Source organism: Orycteropus afer, unplaced genomic scaffold, assembly GCF_000298275.1.
Source record: "Orycteropus afer afer isolate SDZICR_OR568_19922 unplaced genomic scaffold, OryAfe1.0 scaffold00355, whole genome shotgun sequence".
Taxonomy (NCBI): domain Eukaryota; kingdom Metazoa; phylum Chordata; class Mammalia; order Tubulidentata; family Orycteropodidae; genus Orycteropus; species Orycteropus afer.
The window spans coordinates 3,141,461-3,154,036 of NW_006921942.1; positions in this window are offsets into that span (position 1 = coordinate 3,141,461).

Sequence of the window (12,576 nt, forward strand, 5' to 3'; positions counted from 1 at the left end):
AACACTTCCTGCTCCTTAACCACCCTATCCACCACTTGTCTGTCAGTTTACTGTGCTGTGGTGGCTTGTGTGCTGCTGTGCTGCTGTAAGCTAGGCCACTGGTATTTCACATACCAGCAGGACCACCCATAGTGGACAAGTTTCAATGGATCTTCCAGACTTAGACTAGGAAGAAAGGCCTGCTACCTATTTCAGAAAATTAGCCTAACACAAAGGGAAAAATATTGTCTGAGTCCACTTACATGAAATATTTAAGACAGGCAAGTATATAGAAACTAAAGTTTATTAGTGGTTACTGGGAGCATGCAGGAGGGAGGAGAAAAGGGGTGAGCTCACTACTTAGGGGACCCTGAGCTTTCTGGTAAGTGTTAAAAATAATGGGAAAACATGGAAACAGATAATGGTGAACATGACACATATAACTAATGTCAATGAATTGTACACGGGAAGAATGTTGAAAGGCAAACAATTTGTTACATGTATATTTACCACAATAAAATAAATAGAACATAAAAACAAACCAAACTCACTGCCATCGAGTCGATTCAACTCATAGTGACCCCTCCTTGGGTTTCTGAGGTGGTATCTCTACGGAAGTAGATTGCCCAATCTTCCTTCTGAAGAGTGGCTGATGGGTTTGAACCATCAGCCTTCTGTTTAGCAGTCAAATGCCTTAGGCACTATACCACCGGGGGGTGGGGGGAACACCCTATAGATCACAACAGAATACTGTGGGACACAGTGCTAGAAGATGACCTCCCTAAGTCGGAAAGCACTCAAAATATACCACAGACACTACAATGGACTTGAGCGCACTAACAGTCATGAAGATGGCATGACCAAGGAACGTTTCATTCTCTTGTACACAGGGTTGCCTTGAGTTACAGTAGATTCAATGGCAACAAGCAACAATCACCACAACCACCCTATGCATTGTTGGCTCTGGGAATAAAAGGACACATAAAGTCCTGTCTTTTTCCTTCTTATGAGCTCTGCAGACAAGCTCTCACCTCCTTATTCTGACTCTCCTACTTGGGCAGCTGGGTGACCTTGAGCAAATGACTTGATCTCTTTGAGGCCCCTTCTTTATCTGTAAAAAGGGAATAATAAGCACACCTACCTTGTAGGGTTGTTAAGAGTTGAAATCGACTTGACAGCATCTAATAACAATAATAGGCTTCTAGGGTTGTGAGGATTAAGTGAGACTGTGCCTGTAAAGCACTCAGTACAGAGCCATGCACAATTCATCAGCCTCAGCCCCATAGCACCTAGCCTAGCGGGGAGCTGGAGACTCGACAAGGTCATGATCAGGTTTGTAAGGACAGGGAACACGAGAGCCTGGGAGCACTGAATGCTGGGCGGGGATGTGGGGCTGGCTTTGCCAAGGTGGCAGGAACAAGGGAGAGTAGGTCAGGTGGAAAAGAGTCAAGGGGAAAGGGCATCCAAAGGGAGAAGCATGAGCAGAGGCTAGGAGGCGGGGCAGAAGGTGGGACATTTGAGAACCGCAGGTGATAGATGAGGCTGGACTTGTCCTCATAGGTGTGGGGAGCTCTCTTGGGCCCACTGACAGTTCTCAGAGTAACCCCAGTAGTGACACAGGAATATCTAGGCAAGGGGATGCTGTTGTCAGCCCTTGGCTGCAGGACCAGCTTCTAAGACGACCTTCTAGAGCCAGACCTTTGCCTGGGCTGTGATGCCTCCAGATGGACTTGGGGAATTCCCCCAAGGGGTGGGCACAGCCCTTGTGAACTGGTCTGGCTAGGGATTCAGGGGCTAGAATGAGGGCAGCTGCTGCGGTGAAGGTGTCACAAGGCACAGGCTGGGGCCACAGGGAGGGGCGGAAGGGGGTTTCTCTACATGTGTTTACTCAGTGCTCAGGACCTCGTTTGCATAAAGGGCAGCTGTGGCTCAGAGGTCACACCATCTGCCCACAGCCTCCATGTGTCTGTAGTCTTGCACTCAGTCTCAGCTCTCCACGTTGATGGGGGGTTACCCAGGCTGCCCCAGCCACGTGGTATCCAGGAACAACAAGATAGCAGACCACTAGCTCCACCACTCTCAGGGCTGGTGCTTACTTGCCAAAGGACTGGTGTCTCTATCTGTAAAGTGGGCATACTAACCTACCCACCTCCCGGGTGGCTGTAGGAATGAAGTAAGATCCTGGAGTAAACTTCCTTAGTAGAGAACCTAGCACACAGAAGGTAATCCATAATTGGGAGGCCCTCTGGTGGTGCAGTGCCTAAGGCTTTTGACTGTTAAGCAGAAGGCTGGCAGTTCAAATCCACCAGCCAGCCACTCTCTGGAAGGAAGACTGGGCAATCTACTTCCGTAAAGATTTACTGCCTCAGAAACTTAATGGGGGTCACTATGAGTTGGAAACGACTCGATGGCAGTAGGTTTGTTTTTATTTTTCTTTCCTCACACATCTACTTCTTACATTACATTTGAAAGGTGGGCAGATCTGGGCCCACTGTTATCCCTCACTCAGTTGTGTGACTTGAAGCAACTCACTCCAACTTCCTGTATATCACCTTACTCACTTACAAACTGGGAAAGAAACCAAACAAGCATTGATCCTCAGAAAAAAGAGGCAGTTGGCAAAGCTCATCCTTACTGCCCCCTTCCCTTAATTGTTTCTCCATGTACCATGTGCTTTCCATGACTCTGAACCTCCCTTTCCTGAACTTACTATTAGGAAAGGACCTGATATCAGTCATTTACATTTTAGTTTGAATAAGCACCCAAGAATTTTAGAGATGGAAGAGTCTTAGACTACCATTCCCATTTTACAGAAAGAAAAAGTGAGGTGAAGACAGGGATAAATGCCTAGACTGAGATCACCTGCTTGTAAGTGGCTGGGAAGAGGGCTGGGCTTGAGACCAGGATCTCTTGAATTCAATCTTGTGGTCTTTGGAATCTATAAGTCACTGAACCCACTTCGCTGGTTATTTTACTTTAACTGCAGATTCTCCATTGTAAGGTACAAGCCACTGGGAGACCAGAAAAGGAATAAAAGGTCTATTTTTGCTCTCAAGGACCCAACATTGGCTGTGTAATCATATGTTACATGAGTTCCTAGTCTCCCTCTCACCCATAACCTCTCTTGTATCACACACCAGCCTGGCGAGGGAGGGAGGCAGTGTAGGGATTATTGTACCTATTTTCCAGATGAGGACACTAAGGTGGAGAGTGGGGAAGTGGGTCATCTAAGGTCCTTTAGCTAATCAGAGCTGAACATGTCTATCCTTAGAAAATGCAACTACAGAGGAAGGGGCTTTTGTCTTCCCATTGGAATTCATCTATTTTCTCAGGGGGGTCCATCAGGAGAATAAACAGCCCCCCCCCCCCCGAAACTCCTTCTGTTCACTTGAGGAAGTTTCATCTGAAGCCTCAGGAGCTGACAAGGTTCAGCTCAAGGAGGGCTTTGAATTCAGGGGCCCAGGAGCCTAGGCCTCTGCCTCATCTCATTGTGACCTTGGCCAAGCTGCTTCCCTCCTGGAACTTCATCTCTGCCACTGTGGAGGTAGAATAAAGGTGTGTTGATGCTCCAACCTGCCCTCTTCCTGACTGGGACATGCCAGGACTGCACAGCTCCAGTGTCCCTGGTGTCCTTGCTACCAGCTCTTCCCTGCTCCAGGAATACTTAGAGAGCCAGCTTCCTCATCAGCACTCACTCAGGGGCAGAGCCAGACCTAAGGATGCTGGAGCAGACCCAGAAGCTGGGTATCACTGGGCCACTAGGGGATGCTACAAATGCTGTGGACTAATGCGCCGGGGACACCAGAGTGAAATACATCCAAGCAGCTCTCTCATGCTCTCTGCATGTCAATAATGCATGGGCAGCCCGCACAAGGGCCCATCACAGGCCTGAGGTCAGGTGGCATTAGGAGGCTTCTAATGGTCCTGATGATCTGGGGAAGGCTCCCAAGTGGGATGTGGGCAGGATGGGCGGGAAGCCAGGATTCCGGGCACTCAGACCCCACAGGTGGGAGGTTGGGGTGGGGGGAGGGCAAGGAGACAGCTTTCAAAGACCAGAGACTCTTCCAGGAGATGAAATGGGGTGAGCCGAGGATTGCTGTAGTAGTGGGCTGGGATATGTTTGTGAAGAGTAGCAAGGGTTCAACTCCTGCAGGCAGGTCACAAAGGAAATGGGGAGTCTTAGAAGCTCAGAACTGAGAGGAACCTTGTCAAAATCTCCCCTCTGTAGCACCTCCGCTCAGTAGCACTACAACGAGTAGCTTGTACACATCTAGAGACGGGGCACTCACTGCCTCCTAACCTTCTTTGAAGAGGCTTGATTGCTAGAAAACAGATGCAGCTGCGTATGGTGGTCAAGAGAGAAAGTCTCAACGAGAGCTGGTTGAATGAATGAGTAAGAGTTCCTGGGTTCTAATGCTGAGACTTCAGCATGGATCTTAGCTGGAAGCAAAGAATGTAAGAAATATGTTTACCTGTGTTTTATTGACTATACAAAGGCATTCCACTGTGTAGACTATAACAAGTTATGGATAACAGTGTTAAGAATGGGAATTCCAGAACGCTTAATTGTGCTCATGAGGAACTTGTTCATACACCAAGAGGCTGTCATTCGAACAGAGCAAGGGGATACTGCACAGTTTAAAATCAGGAAGAGTGTGCATCAGGGCTGTAACTTTTCACCATACTTATTCAATCTGTATGCTGAGCAAAAAATCTGGGAAGCTGGATTATATGAAGAAGACTTTGGCATAAGGATTGAAGGAAGACTCAATTAACAACCTGCGAAGTGCAAATGACACTACCTTCCTTGCTGAAAGTGAAGAAGACTTGCAGCACTTACTGATGAAGATCAAAGACTACAGTATTCAGTATGGATTATACCTCAACATAAAGAAAACCAGAATCCTCACAACTGGACCAATAAGCAACATCACAATAAATGATGAGAAAAGATTGAAGTTGTTAGGTGTGGTAGTTCAGGTTATGTGTCAATTCCTGTCAGAGTGGCACTAGGTAACCAAAACATTAGGGATTTCATTTTACTTGGATCCACAATCAACACCCATAAAAGCATCAGTCAAGAAATCAGCTGTTGTATTGCACTGGGCAAATCTGCTGCAATAGACCTTTTTACAGTGCTAAGGAGCAAAGATGTCTCTTTGAAGACTAAGGTACACCTAACCCAAGCCATGGTATTTTTAATAGCCTCATATGCATGTGAAAGTTGGACAATGGATAAGGAAGACTGAAAAAGAGCTGACGCCTTTGAATTGTGGTGTTGGCAAAGAATATGGAAAATATGATGGACAGCCAGAATGAACAAATCTGTCCTGGAGGAAGTGCAGCCAGAATGCTCCTTGGAAGCAAGGATGGCCAGACTTTGTCTCACCAACTTTGTCATGTTGTCAGAAGGGACCATTCCCTGGAGAAGGATGTCATGCTTGGTAAGGTGAAGGGTCAGTGAGAAAGGGAAGACTCTCAACCAGGTGGATTGGCATAGTGGCTGCAACAATGGGCTCAATGGGCACAGCAAGGATTGTGATAATGGTGCAGAATCATGCAGTTCTTCATTTTGTTGTGCAGAGGGTTGCTATGAGTCAAAGCTGACTTGATGACACCTAACAATAAAATGACCATGCTGAGATTCTCTTTGTCCTCAAATAACTCCAGGCTGACAACATGGCCAACTTTCAGGACTCATTATAGCCACAAAACCTCTTCCAGAACTCCTGAGCCCACCCTTGGGGCCCTGAGGAGCTCCTGTGAACCCTACACATCCATGCTTAGATCTCAGGGTTTAGAAAAATCTACCTATGTAGCAAGTGCTTGTAGAAGTCAGACTCTAAGATACCTCCCAGTGATTCTCATTTCCTGGTATTTACTTCTTTGCAGTTCCTTCCCACATTGAATGGAGCTGACCTGAATAACTAATAGGATACTGCAGAAATGAGTGTGACTTCCCAGGCTGGGTCATAAAATGACATTGTGGCTTCCGCCTCATTTTCTCTTGGATCACTCTCTCTGGGGGAAGCCAGTGCCATATCATGAGGACACTCAAGCCATCTTTGGAGATGCCCATATGGGAAGGAATTGAGGCCACCTGCCAACACCCAGCACTGATATGCCAGGCATATGTGATCCATCTTGGCAGTGGATTTTCCAGCCTAAGTCAAGCCTTCAGATGACTGCAGTCTCAACCAACATCTGACCTCAGCCTTATGAGAAACCTTGAGCCAGAACTGCTCAGCTAAGCTGCTTCTGAATTTCTGACCCACAGAAATGTTGAATGCTTTTAGCTGCTAAGTTTTAGGATAATTTATTACAAGCAATAGATAACAAACCATGCTGAATAAGTACTGGTCGGACAAGTGAATGACTCCATTGACCAGCAGTATTTCTCTGTGTAGGGGTCCAGCACTGAACCAGGCACTCCTGGGATATGTGTGTGTGGGATACAGAAGAAGAAAAAGATGTGGTCTGGGTCCTCTCTCAGGTCCAAAGCATGCAGCAGACACTGACAGCAATAAATACCAGAGGTGATGGGAGAATTATGGATAGAGCTAGATTATGTGGAGGAGATGAGCAAGGAGTTCAGAGAAATGGAACCAGTTCAGGCTAGGGCAGGACTAGAACTAGATGGTGTAAGATGGGAGAATTGGATAAATGATGTTTTCCAATGGCTCTTATATTGATGCTGTGCCCCCAGTAGTATTCTTCTGAGATCGGTACTATTGTTATTTCTATTTTATGGGCATGCAAACTGAGGCTAAGCACCCAATATCACAAACTGGATATGAAAGATTTGATATTTGAACTGAGGGAGGAATTAGCAGAGGGCAGTATGAAAGAGGCCTAAGGAGATAAGGCCACCCCCTACCCTCCAGCAATGGGACTAAGAGGACAGAGAAGGTGGGACAAGAAAAGGCCATGAGAATTGGTACTAATAGGACCAAAGGAAAGCAGAGAAAAGCAGCCTCAGGTGGTAGGTGGCAGAAGGCCGTGTAAGCAGCTATAGACTAAATGGGTTTGTTCCCAAGCCCAGCCTTACCTCAGCCTGAGCCCTACCTCTCAGCCATGATATGCCCACAACTTGCTCTTGCTGGGCTTTTTGCCTGGACTGATCAATTCCTTTATATATCTACCCAGTCCTCACTGTACAGTCTGTCCTTGGACCATGAAGCTTAGTCCTTGTCTTAGTCACTTAGTGTTGCTATAATAAAAATATCACAAGTGTCCTTGCTGTGATTACGTGCCATCGAGTCATCTCCGACTCACAGTGATCCTATGCATAGCAGAACGAAACATTGCCTAGTCCTGCGCTAGCTCTGCAATCCCTGCTATACTTGAGCCCATCACCGTAGCCACTGTGTCAATCCATCTCATTGAGGGCCTTCCCCTCTTTCATTGACCCTCCACCTCCATGTCACCAAGCATGACATCCCTCTCCAGGGAATGGTCCCTTCTGACAACATGACGAAAGTAGGTGAGACGAAGTCTGGTCATTCTTGCTTCCAAGGAGCATTCCACCTGCACTTCTTCCAGGACAGATTTGTAAGTTCTTTTAGCAGCCAATGGTACTTTCAACATTCTTTTCCAGCACCACAACTCAACAGCATCAATTTTTCTTCGATCTTCCTTATTTATTGTCCACCTCTCACATACATATGAGGCAATTGAAAATACCATGGCTTGTGTCAGGCACACCTTAGTCCTCAATGAGACATCTCTGCTCCTCAGCACTTGAAAGAGGTCCTTTGCAGCTGACTTGCCCAGTGCTATATGTCATCTGATCTCCTGACTGCTGCTTCCATTGGCGTCAATTGTAGAACCAAGCAATGTGAAGTCTTTGATAAGCTCAATCTTTTCTCCATTTATCATGATGCTGCTTATAAGTCCAGTTGTGAGGATTTTTGTTTTCTTTATATTGAGATGTAATCTTTACTGCTGACTGTATTCTTCAATCTTCATCAGTAAGTGTTTCAAGTCATCCTCACTTTCAGCAAGCAAAGTTGTGTCATCAGTGTATCGCAGTTTGTTAATGATTCTTCCTCCAATCTTGATGCCATGTTCTTCTTCATATAGTCCAGCTTCTTGGATATTTGTTCAGCATATGGATTGAATAATTACGGTAAAAGGATACAACCTTGACATGCTCCCTTCTTGAGTTTTAAACCATGCAGTGTCCCCTTGTTCTGTTCGAACGACAGCCTTCTGGTCTACATACAGGTTTCTCATGAGTACAATTAAGTGTTCTGGAATTCCCATTCTTCTCAAGGTTATCCACAATTTGTAATGATCCACACAATCAAATGCTTTTGCATAGTCAATAAAACACAAGTAAACACCTTTCTGGTATTCTTTGCTTTGAGCCAAGTAGGTGGTCTTAAAGAGTAGAAATTTATTTTCTCACAGTTAAGAGACTAGAAGTCTGAATTCAGGGCACCATCTCTAGGGGAAGGTTCTCTCTCTTGGGAAGATACTTGTCTTAGCTTCCATAGACCTGGTGTTCCTCAGTTCTTTGGTGATCCTCCATGCTTCTGTCTCCCCCAGTTTGTCCTTGCGTCTGTCTATGCTGCTTCTTGTATCACTCAGCAGTGACTAGGTTTAGGACACACCATACCTTCTTACTATAACAAAGAAAACCCTATTTCTAAATAGGATTATACCCACACATATAGGGGTTAGGATTCCAACAAATATACATTATATATTCTGATTTGGGTGAAAGTTTATAGAGCAAATTGGTTTTCCATTCAACAACACATACACCACATTCTGTTTTATGACATTTACTGTAATCCCCACATTGTAACAGCATTCTTCCCACTTTCTTCCTGTGCCCACCCCTTCCATTTTCCTTCCTTCCCATTCCCTCTTTCCTCCCTAGCTCTATTCCTGGGCAAATGCTGTCCCCTTGATCTCATATCATTCTAATGAGTGTATACCCTCCTGATTTTACTGTTCCCCTTAGAGGCCTATCTATCAATTGGTTGACAGTTGAGTCACAGGGCTTAAATTCAGCTCCTAGCTTGATGAGTGCCTAAGGGCCATAGTCTTGGGGATTCCACCAGTCTTGATCAGACTAGTAAGCCTGGTCTTTTTTTAAGATTTTGAGTTTAGTTTCACATTTTCCCTTACTCTATCAGGTACCTCTGATCCTTTTCAGAGTGGTCAGCCATGGTAGCTGGCTACCATTTAGTTCTTCTATTCTCAGGATTGTGATGGCTGGGGTTCACATACACTATTAGTCCTTTGGACTAATTGTTTCCTTGCATCTTTGATTTTCTTTACTCTTCTTTGCTCCAGATGGGGAGAGACTAATAGTTACACATTAGAAGGCTGCTCACAAGCTTGTAAGACCCCAATTTCTATTCACCAAAGTAGGATGTAGAACATTGTCTTTATGGACTATGTTATGCCAATTGACCTTAGTGTACCCTAAGACTATGATCCTGAACCTCCATACCCTGAGACTCATTCCCTCAAGGTTCCAACACATATTTTGAGGAACATAACTAAATCCATAATAGACCTCCTTTGGCTTCCTGGAGCATTTGTTTTATCTTCAGGACCAGTCCCTTCCTGTCTGCACCTCAAGCACCCCAAGTTACACTGCCCAGAGACCTTTCATCCCCAGAGAGATGCTTCTGGAGTTAGATGCAGCATGGGTTAGGTAGGAGGGCACAAGTTACCCAGTTTCCAGCCCTCACAGGAAGCAAGATCACCCTCAGCCTATCTGCTTCCCAGGGTCTGGTTCAGGACCCAGTCCTGGGCCTGGTATCCAGCAGGCACTCAATATCTGATCATGGAATAAGTAAATTAGTGGAAGCCAAGGCCCATACTGACACAAAGCAGTTCAGAGCATGCTGGGAAATCACATGGAGAAAAAGTCATGGCACTGAATTTTCATATTAAAAAAAAAAAAAAAAATCATTGCTGTCAAGTCAATTTCCACTCACAGCAACACTATAGGACAGAGTAGAACTGCCCCATAGGGTTTCCAAGGTTGTAATCTTTATGGAAGCAGACCACCACATATTTCTCCCATGGAACTGCTGGTAGGTTTGAACTGCCAACCTTTTGGTTAGCAGCCAGCCAATAAACCATTGTACCATGAGGGTGCCTTAATTTTCATATTGGTTACTGATGATCTAGGTCTTTCCCCTCTCATTTACCTCAGGGCCCACTGGTATCTTCCTGGCCTCACTGGGGCAGTAGACCATGAAGGGCTGTGCTGAGACCAAGCAGTGGGGTGGGAGTGGGGTGAGAGAACTAGAACATAAGCAGAGGGATAGCCATGGGATGGGGATTCTAAAACCCAATAGCCTACTGTCAGCTGTCTAACTGCCAGGTGCTAAGTAGTAATTACTGTGAAAAGCAAAGCACTTGACAGTGAAGGGTAGAGTTTCTGACCAGGTCCCTATTTTGTCAATTCCTTCCACACTCCTCTTCATAGCACAGGCCTCAGTGCTTACAGGAAGGGCCCTTGGTGGCCATTCAGCAGATGACGACATTTGAACAATGTTACTCACGAAACTCACTAGAGACACTCATGAGTAGAACCAATGACACTTGGTCTCCTGAACTGGGAGGAGATTTGGAAGTAGAGGAAGAATGGAGGAAAATATCCACAGATTGCTGACGTAGAGGCGTAGGTGGCTGCTGATGTCACTGAGTAAGGCGTGGAATGTATAAGAAGAAGCAAACTTAGGGCTGCAGGCTATGGCAGTAAAATTGGTACCATGTCATGGATAGGGAGACTTAACATTGTGAAAATGTCAATACTACCCAAAGCAATCTACAGATACAATATAATCTTGATCTAGATTCCACCATCATTCTTTAAAGAGATGGAAAAAATTATGACCAACTTTGTATGAAAGGAAGAAGATTCTAGATTAGCAAAGCACTACTAAAGAAGAAGAACAAAGTAGGAGGCTTCACACTTTTCAATCTCAAAACCTACTATATAGTTAGGGTAGTCAAAATAGCCTGGTACTGGTACAATGACAGACACATAGACCAATAGAACAGAACTAAGAAATCAGAAGTAAATCCATCCACATATGGACAACTGATTTTTGACAAAGGGCTGAAACCCATTAAATGGGGAAGAGATAGTCTCTTTAGCAAGTGGTGCTGGAAAACTGGATATCCATTAGCAGAAAAATGAAAAGATCCGTACCTTATACCATACACAAAAATTAACTCAAGAGAGATCAAAGATCTAAATGTAAAGTCTAAAACTATAAAGATCATGAAAGAAAAAAATAGGGGCAAACTTAGAGCCCCTAATGTGTGGCATGATACTATGTCTTTGCATAGTCAATAAAACACAAGTAAACATCTTTCTGGTATTCTTTGCCTTGAGCCAAGATCTATCTGACAACAGCTATGATATCTCTTGTTCCATGTCCTCTTCTGAATCCAGCTTGCACCTCTGGAAGTTCTCTGTCAATATACTGCTGCAAACGTTTTTGAATTATCTTCAGTAAGATCTTACTTGTGTACGATATTAATGATATTATTCTATAATTTCAACATTCTGTGGGATCACCTTTCTTTGGAATGGGTACAAATATGGATCTCTTCCAGTCAGTTCATGCTTTTGAGTTGTGGTGCTGGTGAAGAATGCTGAAAGTACCATGGACTGCTAAAAGAACTAACAGATCTGTCCTGGAGGAAGTGCACCTTGGAAAATGCTCCTTGGAAGTGAGAATGGCCAGACTTCGTGTCACCTATTTTGGTCATGTTGTCAGAAGGGACCATTCCCTGGAGAAGGATATCATGCTTGGTAGGGTGGAGGGTCGATGAAAGAGGGGGAGGCTTTCAAGGAGATGGATTGACATGGTGGCTGTGATGATGGGCTCAAATATAGCAGGGATCATGGATCTGGTGCAGGATTGGGCAGTGTTTCGTTCTGCTGTGCATGGGGTCACTATGAGTCGGAAATGACTCTATGGCACCTAACAACAATAAATATGTGGCATGTGTACACAATCAAATATAAATGAAAATGCATACATAGCAGAAGACAATCTAGATGACTGAGCCATCCTAAAAATTAAACACTTACGTGTGTCAAGACTTCACCAAAAGAGTGGGGGGGAAAAAAAAAAGAACTTATACACTGGAAAAAAAAAATTGGCAATGACATATCAGACAAGGGACTAATAGTTAAAATTTATAGAAAGTTTCAACACCTCAATAACAAAAAGACAATAAATCCAATTAAAAAAATGGACAGAGGACATGAACAGAAACTTCACCAAAGAAGATATTCCGGCAGCTAACAAACATGAAGAAATGCTCACTATGATTGGCCTTTAGAAAGATGTGAATCAAAACAACCTCTCACCCCAGCATTAGTAGCAAAGTTCAATAAAACAGAACACAATAAATTGGCTGGAAGTATGAAGAGACTGGAACCCTCATACACTGCTGGTGGAACTGCACATGGTGCAACCACTGTGGAAAATGGTATGACACTTCCTTAAAAAGTTAGAAATAGAAATATCACATGACCCAGCAATTCCACTATTAGGTATATATCCCAGAGAAGTAAGAGCCATGGCACAAGCAGATACATGCACACCC